This window comes from Falco peregrinus, chromosome 6 (genome assembly GCF_023634155.1).
Source record: "Falco peregrinus isolate bFalPer1 chromosome 6, bFalPer1.pri, whole genome shotgun sequence".
NCBI classification, from domain to species: domain Eukaryota; kingdom Metazoa; phylum Chordata; class Aves; order Falconiformes; family Falconidae; genus Falco; species Falco peregrinus.
The window spans coordinates 71,366,012-71,386,181 of NC_073726.1; the positions used below are offsets into that span (position 1 = coordinate 71,366,012).

Below are 20,170 nucleotides of genomic sequence, written 5' to 3' on the forward strand. Positions count from 1 at the left end.
CCTGTGCTAAAAGCTCTGCCACTGAATCTGCCCTGTCACTTGCACTAGCTGGCTCCAGGGCAACTGTTTCTCCATCACCATCCCCACCAGGGATGTTTGGGAGCAGCCTGGGACAAAGCCCTGATGGAAAATAGTCTGTGGCTGAGGGAAATAAGGGACCAGGTGATGGAGGTCAGCTGATTGCAGCACTCCCTTTAAATTGCAAGCCTTGGGCTATTTAGCTTAGTCTGAGCTTGGAGGATGTTTTCTGGCAAGTGGTAAAACTGCTCAGAAATTTGTCTGGTGCAGGTCCTAGGAAGTCATTCAGTATCTCGGGATGAAGTAGGAAGCATGATGAAAGAACCTAGAGGGCTACAAGGTTGCTGAGGAGCTGTGGCCTCTGTCTAGCGATTCCACTTTTCTAGTTTCTCCTGGGAAAGCTAAATAAATCCCACTGCCACTTTGCTTCCTCAACAAGAGACAAAACTTTTATTTATTAAGGACAAGGAATGAAGTATCAGGTTGTGTGCCTGAAGCAGAAGCAGCTACCTGCCCACGGCAGAGTAAGGAGTGTGCCGCTCTGCTAAGAAGTGGTAGGAGACCTGCATTGTAGCACTTGTCTGGAGCCTGATTCACCCATAAAAGGGTGGGCTTTTGCTTTGGCTGGACATGGATGTACATCGCAATTACCACCACGGGGATGCAGGGTCAGAAAGATGGGGAGGAGTCATGCTACAAAGGTAAGAGCCCTGCACAGAAATCAGTAACTGTGTGGTGATGCGGTACCATGGAAAATGCCAGATCCAAGAGTCTGAGTATTTACGCTAGAAGGATGTGGCTAGTAAATACAACAATGTAAATCAAACTGCTTTCTGACTGGGTATTCATCTATCATACTCTCAAATACTACATTTGCTGCAGCCACCTGATTTATTTGCAGTTTCCTTTATAAATGTGTTAGTATGACTTTTATATATATTTATCTGGGTATATGCATTAAAAAAAATAATCTTGCTATGTGCAGTGTCTGTTGCTGTAGCAACAAAAATTATTTCATAGTGTCTTTCCTGAAGTGAATAATGATTTCATGCCTGGATATGCAATAGGCATTTTCATGTCTTCCCCTCATTTACATATTTACATCAATTCCAGTAATGTAATACATATATACAGTTATGATAGTGTAAAACAACCAAAGAAGCAGTGAGAACTATTTTCCATTCTATAATCCCGCAAGAGAGAATTCAGTGAAGGCTCTATCTTCTGGCCAGAGTTAAAGGAGCAAAGAAGAAGCCTTTAGGGATTTCAAACTGGACTAGCTGGGCCAATTTTTCTGCTTTGCATTTCTTGTGTAGAGAGCTGCTTGAAAAATTTCCAGCTAACTATTTTTTTCTCCTGAAAAATGCCAAATCATGCAAATCAACAAGTTTCATGGGAATATGCTGATTTTTAAAAAAAAAAAATTTCATTACACAAGAAAGTAAAAAGCAGATGGTGATGACAAGGTCAAGGAATGTTCTGATATTTCATTTCAGGCTTGTCAGTTTTAACATTTCATCTTGCATAAGATTTTAAACAGAGGCAAAAACGAACCATGACTTTCTTAAATAAGAAAATCACTTTATGGTCAGCTTTTGTAATTGCATGGAGCTGGAAAATGAGTGTGCTGAAAATACCAGATCTTTTTTGGAGCTCCAAAATCTGCTGCTGCTGTTTTCTGCTAGGGAATAATTTCCTGGTTGCAGGAGCTTGAAATGGGAGTGGGCAGGGCTGTGAATGCCTGCTGGTTGCCCACTTGAGGAATCGAGGTACTGCTGTTATTGATGGGTTTAAAAGAGGAGTTTGGATCATTTGTGTATTTTGAAGTCTGGAACTGTAGTTTTTTGGTATTACCTTTCATAAAGCTGTGGTATACAAGCCTTGGGAAAAGATGCTTTATGTATGGAAAATCTGAAGCTTTAATTCACTCCTATCCCTTTCAAAGACTAACATCAGATTACTTGCATCCCCCATGTTATCTTGTAAGTGTGTGACTTTAATAAGTCCTAAACTGTGGCTGGTGAGGCTCAACTGGTGAACAGTTGTGTATGCATCTATCCTTCTGATGTGATAAAAGTACCGTACCATCAATTTTGTTTTTAATTAGTGGTCTCTGCTCAAGAACATGACTAGGTAAGTTCAGGTGCTTTAGCTGCTGTGGCTTTCCTTTTATTAGTACAAGGATTTCTTGGAGCGGGGTTTATTTGGTGTGGAGCTGGAGTGGGTGGTGTTGCAGAGGTTGAATGTTTTGCTTTTTAAACTTGCAATAAATGTTAAAAGACTTGCTTGTCCTTGAGAACAAAATACATGTGAACATAAAACACTTCTAGAGAATAAAGTACTCCTTTGTTAATTTAAACGCACACAATCAACTTCTGGGCTAAAAGCATTTCTTCTTCTGGAGTTAGTCTAACTGAAGCAAAGGAATCCATTTAACTCTAATGAGAACCTGCTATTGATAAATGGCTCTTACAAAGAAAATATCATTTTTGCATACAGGGAAGTAGTGCATGTATTGTCCTGTTACAAACTGTACCTATATTCAGGCCAGAAATTTTAGATCCAGTAGATGCCTCTTGTCTAGTGATGGAAGAATAGCAACCTAGAGGTACAAGTGCCCTGTGAGATTGTGCATTGAGGCTGGCAGCCAGACCCCACCATCTGATCCTTGATGGGAAACACTTGTAGCAATCTCATATTAATGTAGACAAACCAGATGTGAACCGCACGGGGTCAAACCTTCAGAGACTCTTTGCAATCTCACTTCAAAGGCTCCTCCCACCATGTGAGCCAGTCATTTTCTCTTGGTTATCTAGCTTTGCTCCTAATTTATTTTATCCACACCCAAGGATCCAAATATCGCCCTTTATCAGTTGTTCCCTAATGCCTTTCCTACATGCTTTGGAGCCCAAGCTGAGAATTGAACCTAGTCAAGTTGCGCCCTCACCACTTAATGGGAGAACTGTGATGTGATCTAACCTACAGCTTCAGCAATCAACTTATGTTAATGCAAATAAGAGCTGATCTCTGCGTGCTGTAGTCAAATAACCCTTGGATGGTGTAGAAAACTTTCCTACATGATTCTAATTCATTGTGGTGTGTGTTAATGAGCACATGTGCCCTCAGCAGCTTCCCTATTTCGTATTGCTTTTTCTAAAAAAAAAAAAACAAAAAAACAAAAAAAAAAAAACTTAGTTTGGCCTAGCTGATGGGAAAGAGGCCTAACTTTGCCTGCAGTGGGTCATTTAAGACCCATCAAGGGCTGAGCGCAGAACTACCCCCTGTTTGCAGGGAGAGCATAGCATGCTACCATGATAGGAGCTGCAGTGGTAGAAAGATCAGGGAGAAGTTGTCTTTTGCCCTGCAGCATCCTCCTTCCCCTTCTCAGCCTTGCCCTTGACAGCGTGTAAGCCAGGTGCATCTCAAGCTGCTGCCATGGGCAGCACTGAGTGATGAATGTAGGAACGAAAAATGACCACTGAATGCCACCAAGCATGTCAAACGGGCGCCTCCAGGTGCAGGAAAGTTTGAATGCTTCCTTGCTCGACATCCCAGCCTGAAAAAGTTCTCATAACTTTCATCCAGTCCCCAGTCCTGAAAAGACTGTTTCAGCTAAGCTCCTGCCCCATGAGTCAGGACTGTTGCCTGTGATTTCGGGTGCTTTGCTGCTCCATCCCCTGCTGTGTCTGCACTACTGACGGAGCATTGGCCTGGCAGGCTTGCTGCCTGCTTGTGCTGTTAAAAGCTAGTCTGCTCTTGCGTGTAAGCTCTGGACATCTCCAGAGCACAGCGGATAGAAAAGAGTCCACTCTGTTTCCTAGCCTGGAGATCGCGTGTGCCTCTGCGTGCTATGGGTCCACTGTAGACTCCAAGTGTTTTGTGATAGTGTTTCCCCTGTAGGGTTCCTTGCTTTGAGAAAGGACTTGTCCAGAAATCATCACGTGGCCAAAGCTGTACAGCAAAACACACTTAAATAAGCAGCTTCATCCTAGGATCCACAATGCAAAGAACTAGATTTTTGGCCTACTCTTCACCAGGCATCAGAGATGGAGCACTAACATACCAAGGCAATGCTTTTCTCTTCCCCCTCTCTGGGGCTAACTAGGCTGTGTCATCTGTTACCCTGTGTGCTAGACACAGGGTGGGGAAGTATCAAGCAGAGCCATGTGGTCTTAAAAGCGAGAGGTGAGCACGGAAGAGGAGTTTACAACCAGGGTAGAGAAAGGGGAGACCAGAAAATTATAAGCAGAAAGTGAAATAAGGGAGTGGGTAAACAGTTGTGTCCTGCCTGTCTTTGTGTTGCCTCTGCCTAGCTTGATGTGACTTTCATTACAGTGTCGGTCGGTGCTAACTCCAGCACTATGGGGAGCTGGGGAAAGGGCTGAAGATAGGAACTAATGAGGAAGCTGAGGAGCAATGACAGTGAGGGAAAGTATGCACAGGGACTCCCAGGTGAAGAGATGCAGCGTTTGCTTACTACAGATAGGGTGCCTTTGCTTCTCTGACCCAAACAACAGGCAGATTGTAGGAAAAAACGCTTTTTAAAGGGACATGAATGATTTGATGCCATGAAAACGGAGGTGGTGCCTGGCTATAGTCAATGGAAAGCACTGAGAATCCTTCCTAGGTAGAAAACATTCTGTACTGAAGGTTTAGTATCTGGGCCTGAAGCAGTCTGGATTTTTTGTTGTTTTTCTAGACTTTTGGCTTGACTCATTTGTGAGTGGCCCTTCTCCAAGAAAAATGTTACACTGTTTCTATGGGATACGCAACAAATCAAAGTTTTTTCAGGATCTGATAATCCTACTTTCCTAGCATGCCAGCATAAACTACTATGTTATCTAGTAACTATATGTTAGCTGCTGGTGCTGTATTTTGATGCAGCAGCCACTAAAAAACACACTCCTAAACAACACATGGTGTCTAGAAAATACAGATAATCTTTTGAGTTTAGCAGCATGTGAATTCCCTAAAGAGACAAAGCCAGTCTCGCTAAAACACTTGGTATGCTGTGTATAGGTTCAGATATACGCTAGAGAAGGGAAGACCCAAAGAATGGTACAAGATGCTAGTTGGTGTCAGAAGGTCTGAAAGATTAATGTCACTTTGCCTTGCTTCTGATACAGTGCTCTCCTCCACCAGCTTCAGCTAAGAATCTGTCTCTTTACAGAGTTTAGTCTCTACAGGCTTCAGTGCTGAGCTTGACAGTCTTGGTGACATTACCTGAAGCAATAATGAAGTGTAATTTCATAGTCCTGAGCTCTAGCTAAAGAAAACTTTGTCTCGTTATCTTGAACCACCCTTGCAAATCTTGATGCAGAACCTGTGAGAAAAATTGCATAAAGCATTGAAGCCCCTCCAAACAGGGAATATGATCATGGTGGCTTATAAACCAGGATGCAAAACTTCGCTTTGACAGTTCCACATGTAGACAAGTCATTTGATACCATACAGGCAATATTGTAAGCCTGTGTTTTATTTCTAGATTCCTGATGTGGGTAATGGAAGATATACAGCCTGAGCTTTTGGAGCTGTACTTTCAGCAAGGACAAATACCTGGAAAGGGTTTCAAGTAAATCATAAAAGGCTAGGTTTGAAATCAGTTGTACAGAGGATTATTCTAGAATAGTCCTTATGCTCCAAGTTAACACTGTCCCTTCTTATTCCAGAGCAATTTCGTCATTTTCTGGGAATGCCAGCACAGTTCTTTGCAGGATGTGTTCGAGTTGGAGCTGCCTATTATTGCAATGTGCTGAAGACTAATTAAGTTTAAAGTACTTCTAAGGTTGTGCTTTCTCATCTTCGTCCATTAGGAGATCAAATTCTGCACATCTTCCCTGACATACCTATAGCTTCAAAGCCACGATGCAAACAGGCAGTAATACTGGGGGAAGGCCCTTTAGTTTGCACAGGGAACTTAACTATGTCATCAGGCTTAAGCTCTCCTGACTAAATAACTATGTGGAGCAGCATGTGTATATATATATATATTGTTTGGTACTAGTAAATCTTCAGACTTATAGTAAAAGTAGGGATACTATTTTGCTGAACTCCTTGCTTTGTAGTGACTTCTTACTAGACTTTGGTCTATTGGTTCTTGAAAGGAAGCATTCTTAACTGTCAGTGCACCCTGATGTTCACAGGCAGGCTTAATGTCTCAACCCACTTGTTTGCCATAGGAAAAGGGCATCAAGTATACATCTAAGGGCTACTAAGCACCACTGGGATATGGCACGAAGATGTCCTCTCAACCACATCATTTTCTGGGTCAGAAGCTTCTACAGGGGAGATCTATTTCAGAGGAGTGTTTCAGTGCCAATGGGAAAAACATAGGGAGAGTTTAAAATGGATTGGGAGGAAAAACATTTTCTTTAAACCAGCTTACTGAGACTCCTACATTCCATTATGAAATGTTTTCTAACATCCAGTCTTTTTAAAGCAAGCATGTGTGCCAGCCCCTTGCCACACAGAGCAGAATGTTCTTCTACTTCTATTGGAAGGCAAAAGTGCATCGCACTTTTCAGAAGGGTACCTGGGTCAGGTACCACATGTGTCAACCCCCTGCTCCAAGGTGGTACCAATTAGTGTTACTGGAATTTTTGTCTTGCTAAACCCCAGTGTAAATTACTAATTTAGCAGTGACAAAAACTTGTACTATAGTAGAATGTATAGTAGCCAGACTGTTTGCACAGGGATTCATGGATGCTCATCTGCTTTTTAACACTAACATGCTTAAATTTGGAACACAGATATGCCAGATCCAGATGAGGCTACAAAAATACTCTGTGTGGGAGTTACTCATCCAGGGCCCCACTGACAGCACTTTTTCTTCTACAAAGAGGTGGTCTCTGAAAGCACCGAGATCCCATCATCTGAACTGCACAGACTTTCTAGCAACATTAAGTCCCAGGAATTTTTTCAGGTTGTGCTTGTGGTGTTTTACTAGATTGTTCTTAGAATGTGCTGCGGTGAAGCTACTTCAAACCAGCATGTCCTACCCACAGCTAGGGCTTCTGTGCCTAGTGAGTTGGCAGAGGGGTGGGTGCAGGAGCACTGGGGTTCATTCTATAGGACATGGTGAGGGCATCTGAGTAGTGGACTCCAGCTGCCCCAAGCAGCAGCACCCAGAGTTGAAGGCTCTTTGTACCTTAGTGCCTTTAAGATTCATCATGAAGAACGTGACAATTCTGATACTGCAGCAGCATTTATAATTATGTTTCTCAGCCTGTGGTTTCTGAATTGCTAGTGGTTTGTGTGATATCTGGAAGTGGTCAACAAAACACTTGGGGAAAAAAATAAAGGGAAAAAAAGGAGCCCTGTGTGCATGGTGAATAGAATGAGGTGGGGGGAGGCATTTAAAGTGAAGCCTAACTCTTTGGGGAGCACTGCAGGAAGATTCTTCTTTTAATACAAGGAAATTATTGAAACTACATATATTAGGAAAAACTAATCTGGAGGCTAAGGAGGTAGATAGCAGTAAAAGAAATCTCACCTCCTTTTTCTCCCAGTAAATGCATTTCCTCAGCAACCCTAAATATCCTTTCTTCTATATGGTACGTGCTGATACATCTTAATTCCTCAAAATCATTTTTGCACAACTAACCCAAGCTGACATAGTCACATGTGGAGCCTCCCATTGCTGTGATATTCAGCTACTTAAAGGTCTGAAAGCATTTATCCTCCCCAGGCTTTGTTGAAATAAAGATATATTCTAATAATCATGTTAGAGGTGAAGTGACTGACCAAAGGTTGTACAAGAAAACTGTGACAGATGGGAAACTTGAATTCAAGTCACTAGCTTTCAGAGCAAGACATCTCCTCCGTAACGACAGCTACACGGTAAGACATGGGGAACCCAAACAAATTGGGGCCAGGCAAATTCAGATAAGCGCTACATCATCCCATTTTCCTTGCACCAGCTGCTGTGTGTATGGTCTTTCTAAATAAAGAAGGAAGTTCAACTCCCATTAAGGCTACCTTGCTTCTTCCATGGGACAAGAACATGCAACCATATGGATGTTGCCACACAGCAGCTAATAAACTACAGTGTGAAATTAATGCCTGCCCCACAACTAGTTATTTGTGTAATCCTCACTGAGCATTGTGCTGCACTTGCAAAACAAAGTTTCTTGCAGATACAAAGTGGGAAAGCAAAACCATTCTGTTGGGCTGATATCTAAGCCTTCATTTGGTCTTGAAGCCAACTGAGATGGCAAACCTGTCTCCAAAATCGTTGGCTCATAACATTAGTACAAGCAACTGGCTTTCTCCTGACATGTTAAATATAATCTGTAGAAGCATACAAACTATACAAATGGTTTGTAAGAAAGGTGACAAAGGAAACTCCTCACAGAAACTGCATTCAGGGAAAGCTCTTTAATTTTAAGGACAAACATTCCCCTGAGTCATAACTACGTTTATTTTTCATGTTATGGAAGGAGGGAGAAAGAGGAGGAGGCTGTGGCGTAAATGAAATGGGAGGTTCTTCTAGTAAAAACTTCAGATGAGCAGTTGCTCCTTCAGGCATCTGCTTGTAGGAATATGCCAGACAAAACTTTGCATCCATATGGTGCACTGCAAACAAGGCACTCATCAGTATACAAACATCAGCTGATTTTTGCACATCTTTTTTGTTTGCCTTATAGAAAAGAAAAAGAGTAGTGTAATCTCTGGTGGGGCTTATTGGCTCTTACCATAATGAAAGAGGAAGCAGGAAATAAAAAGGTATGAAATTCTTCAGGGGCTGGAAGTAGTTGAGGTAGCAAAGGATCAAGTCACTTACTAAGACCACACAAGGAGTGAACTATTATTGATAGCCCTCAGGCTCCTGTTTCCTTGTCTGCAGCACTCAGTAGATGTGGGAACTCTTACATTAAAACTAGGATTGCTCTACATAAAGCATCATAAAACTTGGAAACACTGCATCAATATACCCACTGCATGTCCAGATAACCTCCTGACTACCTGTGCTCCCTATCGCACCCAGGAACATAGGTGAATAACCTGTCTTACAGCTCAACTCCTCAAAATAAACCACTCTCTGCTTGGGCACAAGTAGGCTGCACACTTTCTTGCTTTAGTGACTTAACTTTAACTTTAGTGCTTAAGTAGCCCTCTTAACTGCGTGACTTACAATATCAAGGCTGCATGTTCAGGTTGGTAGAGCTCTTCTGAAGAGCACTCTGGTCCTACAGGGAGTTTGATAAGGATGTTTTGAAGTGCAGAGGTATAGCTAAAGTATTCATCCACAGTGAGACAGGCCTAACTTTTCCTCTGCTTGGCTAGTCAGATTAGGCTTTTTTTAAGCTTTAGAAATTGTATCTAGGGATCTGTGACTGTTTAAAAAACAAAACAAACAAAAACCCCAACCCCCTCCAAAAATCCAATGAACAAAAATACTCCAACACTTTTAATAGCTCTAGCTTGAAATTTTATTAGACTTCTGAATAATGTGTGTGTGTGTTATCATCTCTCTTATAAGGGTTGTCTATCCCTGCTTCCAAGTTTACCAAGTGAAAAGAATGCCCTATGGATGGCTAACTACCATAAGCCCAGCAAGCACAGAACTGTGCCTTCCAGATAGAGTGCTCTTGCAAAAGAAAGGGGGTCAAGGCAGAAGCAGAATGAAACACAAGCCAACAACTTAAGAATCATGCTAAACTGAAATGCAACTTGGTCTCTGTTTTGTCAACATCAGTTTGTGTGGTCAACCCCTGTTGCAGAATTTTCTAGATGATAGACTTTAAGACACAATTCATCTATTCAGCCTCAAGAAAAAACACTCTGTACTGCTGTGACTATGGTGAAAGTGGTCCTCTGCCTGGAAAACAGATTTTTAGTGCCATTATTAGGGGGTTTTTATTACCTGTGCTGGGACTTCAAGTGCCATTTATAATGTTTTTTTTCTTTGATGCAGACCTTTGAAATAGATTAATTTCAGAAGTCTTTTTGATTTGTGGAAGCTGAATGCATTTAAAATAATCTATATGACTGATTATATAGTCATATATATATGACTATAGCTGCAGTCATGTTTAGTCACAAAAGTATTGCTATCTCTCATGACTTTAACTGCAATTTTTTTGACATTTGCTACCCTTAGTGCAGCTTTGACTGATGGCAGTAGGTACTCTGAGAATGTCAGCTTTGTTTGAAACCCCATGGAAATGTGTGCACGGTAACACTGATTATGCAGAAAAGTTTGAAAATTATAAGCATGTGTGTTCTGAAACCTCACACCAGAAAGCAAATAAAATAATCTTAATAGCAGCTAATTGAAAATGTGAATTTAAAAGAAGTGAAACCTCCTTTACTGGGGTGCACAGTAGTAGCATATGTTCAGGGAAGTGGTTAGTCCTGGCATGATGCCATTTAGAAGTCTGGAGGTACTAAGGGTATCTTATAGAACAACATCAGCAGGTAAAGTTACCGCACTGTCTGTGTGATTTGCTTCCTGTAGCATCGGGGTGTATAAAATGCCCTCCTGGGTCAGACCAGCAGTCCATCTTACCCGGGGGCTTACACTCCAACAGTGGCCACAGAAAACCAGTTTGGGGAGAGCGTGCAAGCCTGGCTGCTTTCTATGGTTTGCTCCCTCCTTGAGAACTGTGTATTAAGGATGTGACAGGGCACATCTGTGCCCTCTGTTTTCAAAATCCATTTGTAGATCTGTTATCCATAAATCTGTGCAAATCCTTTTTGAACTTTCTGATGCTGCCTGTGTTTTAAAACTCTAGCGCATGCTTTCAGGATTTCATTACCCATTTTGTAAAGAAATACTTGTTTTTGTTTTAAGCCAGTCTTATACTAGTTTCAGTAAGTGCCTCATACTGTAGTATTATTCAGTGAACGTTGTGTTGATTTTGCCTGCCATTTTAATGATGTGTAAACCCTGATTATATCTAAACCTTGATTAAATCTTCCCTCTACCTTTGGCTTTCTAACAGGGGAGTCCCATTTTTTCCAGTCTCATTGCAAAGCTGCTGTTACATCCCCTTAATTTCTCATTCTCTCCTAACCACCTTGACGCAAAGCAAATTCAGTCACAAATGAGTGTCTCTGACTCTAGCCAGACATCTGAGAGCTACCTGTCCCACAGAAGCATTTGCAGAATTTAGCATTACAGGAGTGCAGGAGCTTCCCTCCACCTTCCCTTTCTTTTACTCTGTCCTCAGGGAATTTTCTACCATCCACACTTTGCACTTGTATAGCTGCTTCTTTTCAAGGACTTTAAGCGTTCCTCTGAGACTATTAAAGCCTTCTCTGTGTGTATCTCAACATAGGATGGTGAGCAAGGAACACCAAAACAGTGGAAGTTTTCTCAAGGTTATAGAATAAATAGCAGAATTAAGAACATATGCTAGAAAACTAGTACCAAGGTCTCTTGCTGTCAATCACAGCTCACTGTGGTTCATTTCAAGACACAATTTCTGGATAACACTTTAATGTGACATCACTTCAGAGCTTTACACCAATCTGACTTCAGGGTTGAACGTTGAAATGTACGTATTTTCTCTGGCTGCTAATTATTAGTGTAGACATGAATTTTAGAACTGTCATCCATTTGCTATGTGCACATAAACACAACCTTTGTACTTGTATTGTTATTAAAACTGTTCTCTTTAGCAGTTAAAATTCACTGAGAATACCTTTGAACTTTCATGCAAACTTGTATGAATGACACTGCAAATCAGATTATGATTCTCTGGGAGGTGCAAAAAGGCAAGGAGATGGTCTCTTCCTATAGCATTAGAAGAAAATTAATACTCTGAATCCAACTAGTAAAACATTTTTTTTTACTTCCAAATGGATTTTAAGCCCACTGCTCAAAAAGGTTCAAGCTCATCTCAAAATCACCTGTATCTTCTCTTATACAAAAATACAGAAGTATGTTGAGGGAAAACTTCCATAAAAAATAATGTGACATTCTTATCTGCAGACAGCTCCTATATACTTGCTGAACGTTAGACTTTTGTCACTCATTATAGAGGCAAAATTAATGTGCCTCAGGTCAATATAAATACTGGTTTCAAGGCCCTGCAAGCCAGAGTGGAAACTGAATCAACAGAGCTTTCAGAATACTTTAAGCAAAACTTTGAGGAGGAAAAGGCTGACACGAAGGTATCTGGTGTGGAAGGACGTATTCCCAAGAAAGGCTGCAGAGCTGTAAGACCCCCTTTTTCCACTGTCCTTCAGCAAGGCACATCTTGGAGGGAATGGGAAGAAAAGAGGTGGTACGGGAAGCAGTGCAAATCCATCAAAAAGCTCCTTTATAACAATGTATAGAAAGCCTAGGCAAGAGACAGGGAATTTCAGACCATTAAACTCCTCTGTGGAGGGACAAATGCTGCAGAGGAATTTTGCTTCACCTAGCAGACACACTAGGCAACAGAATGATTTAACACTTGCATAGACTAGACGCTACCCTATAAATAGATCTTAGTTAAGTTTTCAGCTCTACATACTTAGGGGCTTAAGCAAACAAAGGCAGAGTTTAATTAAGATATCATGGTATATGGTATCAAGAACTGCATAGCAACCCATGGCTTTTTTCTCATTTTCCCTGAGTAATGCACAAACAAAAGTCTAAATCTGGATAAACTCCCAAAATTTTAGGGTTTTGCCTGGAAGTTATTTGAATTTTCAAAATTCTGCACAACTGGCCTCATTCTCACTGAGACAGCAGATTTGCTTCATGGCAGTTTCAGACAAAGTGAAAAATACAATTCAAACAGCACTAAACAGAATGGGGGGAACTGGGGGAAGGGGAAAGGAAGTCGCTTTAAAAAGAGATTGAGTTAAGCTCACTTTCTGAATGAACATGAAATTGAAGCTGCCCTTGAATTACTCTGCCCACAGCTTGTTTCAGCAGCAGGTGAACGTTCATTCCATTCACTTGTTGCATTTGTGAAAACACTCAGCAGAAAAGATGACCTAGCTAGTTGTGTAGTCAGGCTCTGACTTAAGCTAGTTAATACTGAAAATAAGCTTGTTCCAGTGTTGTGCTGTTCACTGCATGTACCTAATGCTCATCTGTGGTGTGTCCCCACACAGTACAGGTAGTTTTTTACATAAATTTCCTAGCCAAAACCGTACTAATGGTTTTAAATGGTGCCTATGTTGGTGGTAAATCTGAGCTTTGAGGGAGGGATACTTTCCACCCCTAGTCTAAATAAGGCACCAGGAAATCCATCAGATGAGAATTATTTTAAAGATTCATCACATACTGCGGCTCTTGCTGCCGTAATGCAGGCTATAAAATTCTACCAAAGCTAAATAACAGCGTGCTGCTGAGCTGATGTTGGTGGCAATGCATGAAGTGCCCTCCACTCATCACTTGAGGCAGCCTAAACTGGAATATCAGGCTAAACAAAAGCTTCCTCACTGCTGTGCAAATGCTGAATCTTAGAAGGCAGTTGGATTACTGCTATTTTTTCAGAGTCTTATGGGCATTTAGTTAAGACAAACACCTGGAAGTAAGATGAACACCTAGAATTAATTTACGGGACTGACAATGGTGTCTGGGCCTGCTGCTGCATGGTATGTACTCAGGGTGTTAAAACTGCCTCCCAGGCTACTTGCTGGCCTCACTTGAACATGGCATTCCAGCCCTGAGCCAAAAAGCCTCTTTCAAAACAAAGATAACAAAAAAATAACCAACCACCCCAGAGGCCACAAGGAACTGATCTCCCAGTTTAAATAGATGAAAAAAATAACTGTTCTGGAATGGTTTCTGTCTAGGACACTATCATTTATTTTTCTATTTTGTCTACTCTGATGTCCCCTTAGTGGCCTATGTTTAAGAAGAGGTCTTAGGAAGGCAGGCTTTTCTCTTTTAGCAGCACTTCAGTTTCTTAAATTCATGAATAGCCTGTATATCACTGGTGCTGTTTGAAAACTGCAACTTGTTTTGCAGGGTTGAAGACTCTGCCCACGCTATTCAAAAGACAGTGAATATGAGGCTACAAACTTCAGCTGCCAAAAGATACTTGCAGAGATAAGTATTGGCATGTGTGCATGTATATCCACCTCCCTATGTGTTTATACTTGTATTAAACTTCTCCCGTACCAGTGAGGTAATCCTCAGTCCTGTGCTTTGGTTTATTTTCTGTGCTGCTGAGAGGTGCTGGCTGGGCTGACAGCCCTTGGGATGGGAGACCTTCGCTTATCCACAGCATAACTACCACACAGGCACAGTGGGAGGGAGATCTCCCTTCACCCGCATCTTGTGACCCTGCTCAGTACGGAAGCATCTTTAAGTGGGTGAGACTGATTCATTCTTTATTTCCAGTTGCACTGGATGTAAAAAAGCAATTGAAAAAGAAAGCCTGGAAGAGAGACTGATCACACTGATGTGCAGCCACTTGAATGTTGGATGAGGTAAAGAAACTGAAATTTTGCCACTGATCTCTGAGGCTGAGAGCTACATTTTTAGCTTCCAGAGCTGCTTCCCAAGACAAATCCATTTCAGATAAACTAATGGAAAGGCAATCTTAATCCTAAATTGCTGTTTGTTTTTCATTTTGAGGGACTTTTTTCTCCCATGTACTTTATTACCTCTTCAGAGTGCCTCTGTGCCAGCAAAAAGGAAAAGGCAATAATGTCAACGTGCCCACTTTTTTCTTTAAACAGCTCCTTGAAAAGAAAGATAGTTCTGTATCCAGAGCTGGAATGTTTTCCATAAGGATAAACTCATGAGGAAAGTTTAACTCCCAGCTCCAACACATGAAACACAACTCGGGACTTTCAGAGGCATTGGCTCGCTACCAAACATAAGTATACTTTCAGAAGCATAGCAAAAGCATACCCTTGCTGACATGCTAACACCCCTCTCATGTTTTGAGTTCCTGCTTTGGGGAATGATGATACTAGAATACTTATGTGAAGTGGCTTTAAGAATATTCTTTTTAACACAGACACAACCCAATTTTTTTCCTGATTTTGTTCTTAGAAATTACTGTATTACTTCTGCAGACACCTTCCAGGAAAAAAAAAGCAGCCTGAAGCAGATATCCAGCCTGAATAGTTAAATCTATAGCAATGTACTAAGACACTTAGAAGGGCCCTGGTACCATCCTACTATTATTTAAGGCTACCTTAGTGTTGCTTCCAGCTCCACTTGTCAGACTGAAAACTGAAAGCTTAGCCTGACAGATGATGCTCATCCTTGTCAAGAGAAAGAAATGCAAGAGCCATGTTGGCTTGGCCTACGCAACTCAGCATTTTGAGGCAGCACAGGTAAATAGTTTGTCTTATCGAACCTGTGATGCTGATGCTTTGTGCACTAGTAACTAGCATTGTCTCCTCATTATTTTAATTGCCAAAGCTGTCAACAAACCACTTGTTGTCCACCACTGAGCAGCCTGAGCCAGGCTCCTCTAGAAGCATCGCATCACATCACTGCTGAACAGAAAAACACCACAACTGTGGGCATGTCCTTGCTGTCCTGTGATAAGAAGCGCTCTGCTAGGGGCTTGTATCTAGGAGACAGAGCCAATAGGTTGTGGTAAATCAGTATTTATGTAACTGAAATATCTAACATGCTGATAGTGGCAAGTTAAACCGCACAAACGGCAGGAAGAGAGTCCTTGGTCCCAGAAGTCAGGGTCTAGATTGAACTGGAGAGGTCTGGGATGGAGTGCTGACACAGCTACCACCTTGGTATCAGTTACTTCATGTCTTTGCCCAGTGCCTGTCCTCAGTGTGTGAAATGTGCGCTACTGCAAGTGTATATTAGTGCCGTGCTATTTGCAGTCTATTGCTGTTGCAAGGCAGGGGTGGAAAAATCTGAACTATAACTTTTTTAGATGATAAGCTTTTAGAAACTTTGTAGGAAGTGCTTCAAATTCTGAACGTAAAAAAAAAAAATAAATGTGCAGCATCTATGATTGAGGAAATAGCACACCACGCTTCTCCTGGGGTCTATGGTTTTGCCCTTACAATGCTTGCTTTTAAATAGTATTTTGTCTTTCAATTCATTATACTACTTTCTGAGAGAGTCTGCTAGCATGGAGTGTGGGGATACCCCAGGCTCCTGCTTTCCTACCAGGGAAGCACCATGGAGGGACAGTGGGTGCAGTCTGGTCTGTGGCCTGACTGACCCCATCTCCATGGCCCTGCTCCGAAGCCCACGGAAATAAACACATGCTTTTCCACTGATTTCCACAGGCTTTGGATTGATCTCCAGATGTCTGTCAATACTTCTTAATTGTGGAAATATTGCTATGGAAACTAAGTGATTATGGCAATTCAGAAGAGACCCAAACCAGTATTTTTCTGAATGGGGGGGGGGGGGGGGGAAGAAATGTTTCATTTTAAATCACTGAAGATTCTCCTGGATCTGTTCTGTTCAAGTCTCTGGAGTGGCTAAGGCTGAAGAAACTTGCTCTTGAATTGAGAGGTTTTTTTAAAAAAAAAATACCCCCAAAAACATCTGCCTCCTCACCCTTCCCTCAGTGTTTTGAAACCTCTGCTTTTCAAATCTCCCAGAACTGTTCTTGAATAAGAACATCTTTTAAACTGGGACTTCCCTAGCAGATTATCACCTCTAAAGATACGAAAACAGTGCAGAAGTAGTGGCACCAACAAGCTGCAATTCAGATTGTTTGAAATCAGGTATTACCTATATATCAGCCTCTTTCTGTCTGTGAGGGCCAAAGCTTTTGTTCAGGGCACTGTACAAGGTTTAGTCTTGCATTTTGTGGAGTCTTGACTAAATTTAATAATCTTTAATTTCCCATAACTGATGTTCTTCAGTTATTATTGCAAATAATCCAGTGAAACTTCCATCTAGTTTTGAAGAGTTGCAGCTAAAGCTCACCTTTCTGTGACTTTGCTTTTTCATCTTCCAAGAGTGATTTTTCTTTCTAAAACTGCCAGATTTCCACCCCAATATGGACAGGATCTCCCCTGTGTAGGCTCTTAGTTTCTTTGACAGTGTGTTTTCAAATCTTACACCCTGGTCAGAGGTAAAAATATTCATGTTAATAAGAGTCAGGAGAAAGTTCTTTATTTTTGTTCTAATCTTCATGTGAGTTTACAGAAGAAATTTCATTTGTATTCTGCTATTCCACATGTTCCTGTTCATCCTTCTTCTTGCAAATAAGCCACTGCCGCACAAATTGTGCTGTTCATTTTAATGGGTTCAAATGCATAAAATTTGCAAGTTCTTATTAGCAACCCTGTAGCACAGTCCAAACACTGACTCAGCTAACACTTTCACCTTAGTGCTGTAAAGTTATATGTATTTGTCTTATTTAACAGAAAGTGATTTTTTTCTTCATACTAAAGAGATTTCATAACTATTGTGGAAATCATTTGTCTTATGAAATGAAGAAGGGGCTCCATGTGGTTAGACAATGTGTAGGCATGATCATATGTATAGAATGTAAACTATACTAAGAAAAAGGAAAGTTCAAGCAGTCCAGAGGAGAGGATCATGGCTACAGAAGCGATGTAGCTCAAGGGAGGAAAAAAAAACCCCAAAACAAAACCAAGGCAACCGAGCACCAGAGAAAATTTTTTTTTAAATATACTCATGGTCAATTTTTCAAGTCAGGAAGGGTCACCACAGACATCTACTCTGACCCCTTGCAATGAAGGACATAAAATACTTGTTACTGGCGAAATTATTTACTGAGGAATACATCCCAGAGGGTTCATGAGTTACCTAAAATTGGACAAGTTCTGCACTGCTGAGACTACTGCTAGAGAACCCTGTACTGACTCCTTAAGAGTAGATATCATCCATACATCTGTCTCATGTTCCTGCCATTCAGTTTTTCCAGGATGATTTATGGTAGCAAGCGTGCTATCTGTGTGATGATACTTAGTTGACAGTGTTCTTGCAAATGCATGAGTTGAGGGAGCTGCTGTGACTTGGCTTCTAGAGATACAGATGGCATAACTCCTCCTCCAGTAAGCTGTAAGGCAGTAAATAACACTTGTTTTACTTCACCTGTGCACCAGAAACCTTCAGGATGGTATGGTGGGGTTTTTTAGAAGTAGTGGCTATGATGTTGCGCGGAGGTAACAATTCCTCGATCACATCCCAGTACTTCCAAAGTTCTTGAGTGGTATGAGGAGCTGACACGTTAGTGTCATTGCCTTTGCTGCCACTCCTGTCCAGTGGTAAAAGGTGTCCCAACCCATAAGGCTTTTTGAGTACTGGCTGTCCCTCGTGTGAGGGGTACAGGGACAAACTGAAAGCAGAACAGTCTGTAGGCATTATACAAGAGACAGTCCTCATTCCCATAGTGACCTAGTGGCTCCATGCATTCATGCACTTTTCTAGCCTGTTTTTATGGGGGTTTTTTTTGAGTATGAGGTTTGGGGTTTGTTTGGCTTGGGTTTTTTTTTCCAGTTGTGTGGTGGGTTTGTTTTGGTTTGGTTTTTAGAATAGGTAAAAGCTAGCAGCACAGACACTTTGCTTACAGTTATCAAACTTGGATCATGTACCACCACTTTTACTGGGATACTGGCCTTGCTCCTCAGAAAGCTTGCAATCCAACAGGGAACTAGAGGATGTCACTATGCTCTAAGCCTCAGGCAGATATGTTTTTTTTCTAGAGGTTAATATTCAGACAAAGAAAAAAAACCCCACCCAACCATTAATTTTGTTCTCCAAATACAAAAGCAACATCATTAAGACCATCCCTATGACTCTTCAGAAACTGTAGAGGTGCAGCTGGATTATGCCTTACAGAAGAGGCCCACGTGCAGAACTGCTCTCATAGGTTTAATACTCTGGGAGGCACACCGAGCATACACTGAGTATCGTGTGTTCGCCCTGGAAACTTTTTTTCTGAGCAGAACAGTTTGGGATTTGAGAGCACTTTGCAATCAGCAGGTTCAAAGTGTTCTGAAATGTCATATGAAATATGCCTTTAGAATGTCACAGGAGTGTAGAGCCCCAAATTCTTAAGAGTCACCTATGAAAGTGAACAGAGCAGTCCTGGAATTGCACAATGATTTAGTACTTAATGCATTATGTCAGTCTGCCCACGCTTGAAACTAAAGACTCTTTTTTTTTTTTTTTTTTTTTTTTTTTTTTTTCCATCTGCTATGTCTTGTTATCCACAAAACACAAAAGCATTTTTAACCTTCACCTGGAGCAACAGTATTAATGGGAATGAACAGAAAATGACAGTGCACAATCGCACTTCAATGTGTTTTAATCATGAACATGTTTCCCTAAGCTCTATTCCAGCTCCTGCTGTTGGTCATTGTATTTTCCCTGCCTTTGTGAACAACATGAACGTCAGCTACCTCCTGTGCAGAAACTAGAAGTAGGATCTAGGATGGCAAGGTACTGTTTTATCTTGGCTGTCATTCTTTTCTGTCAAGTCACCTGCTTCTATTTGCAGCTGGTCTCTGTCCATGCTGCAGCACTGGGAACAAAAAGTATTACTTGCAGCACTCTGACGTAAAACAAAGCTCTTCACATTTACTGGCATTAAAACTTTCACAGGTTACTAGAAAGTACCATTCAGTAAACATTTGGCAATTGAAGAAATGCTATAAAATGAGCCAGGCAAAATTATTTTAGGTGATTCAAAAGTCTTTTATATATAGACCTAATGTAAGGTGAGATGCATGTTACTGAACATGACGTTAGTCCTAATGATACTGAAGCTTCGTTCAGCTGCATTGAGACCTCCTGCAGGCAAATTATGATACTCTTCATAACTGTAAGGTGCTAAAACTTAAATTGCTCTAGGGTCATTCTGCGTTTTCCATGGTCTGTCTCTTGCCTCATCTTCAAAGGGATGCCAGGCTAGCCTGCTCCAGAGGTGATGCTTATTGTACCATGCAGATCATGCCCATAATTTTACAGTTCAATATACTTCACAGATGCTATAATCACTTAGGGAATAGGCAAGTTTATTGAGGTTTTGGCATGAAAATAAAATAGGAGAATGAAATATCTATTAGTTTGGTGGTTTATTCTGTGGAGGGGAGACTAGGAAACCAGAACAGGCAAAGCTCCTTTCTTGGCTCAGAATCCAACGTGTCTGCCTTTTCAAGCAGGAAAGAGTGGACATAGTGCATGGTCTTTTCTTTGGAGTCCTAGAAGTCTGCAGAGCTATATATAAGACCTGTCCAAACTATACAAATATTTCTTATAGTACAGGCTCCCAAACTCCTCCCAACA

The 20,170-nt window shown here is 41.3% G+C and overlaps 1 protein-coding gene across 3 annotated transcripts in view; it reads right to left on the reverse strand.

The window, feature by feature from the left end:
* Positions 1–20,170, reverse strand: part of RERG (RAS like estrogen regulated growth inhibitor) — a 108,838-nt gene that overhangs the window by 75,856 nt on the left and 12,812 nt on the right. The gene's annotated exons all lie outside the window — the stretch shown is intronic.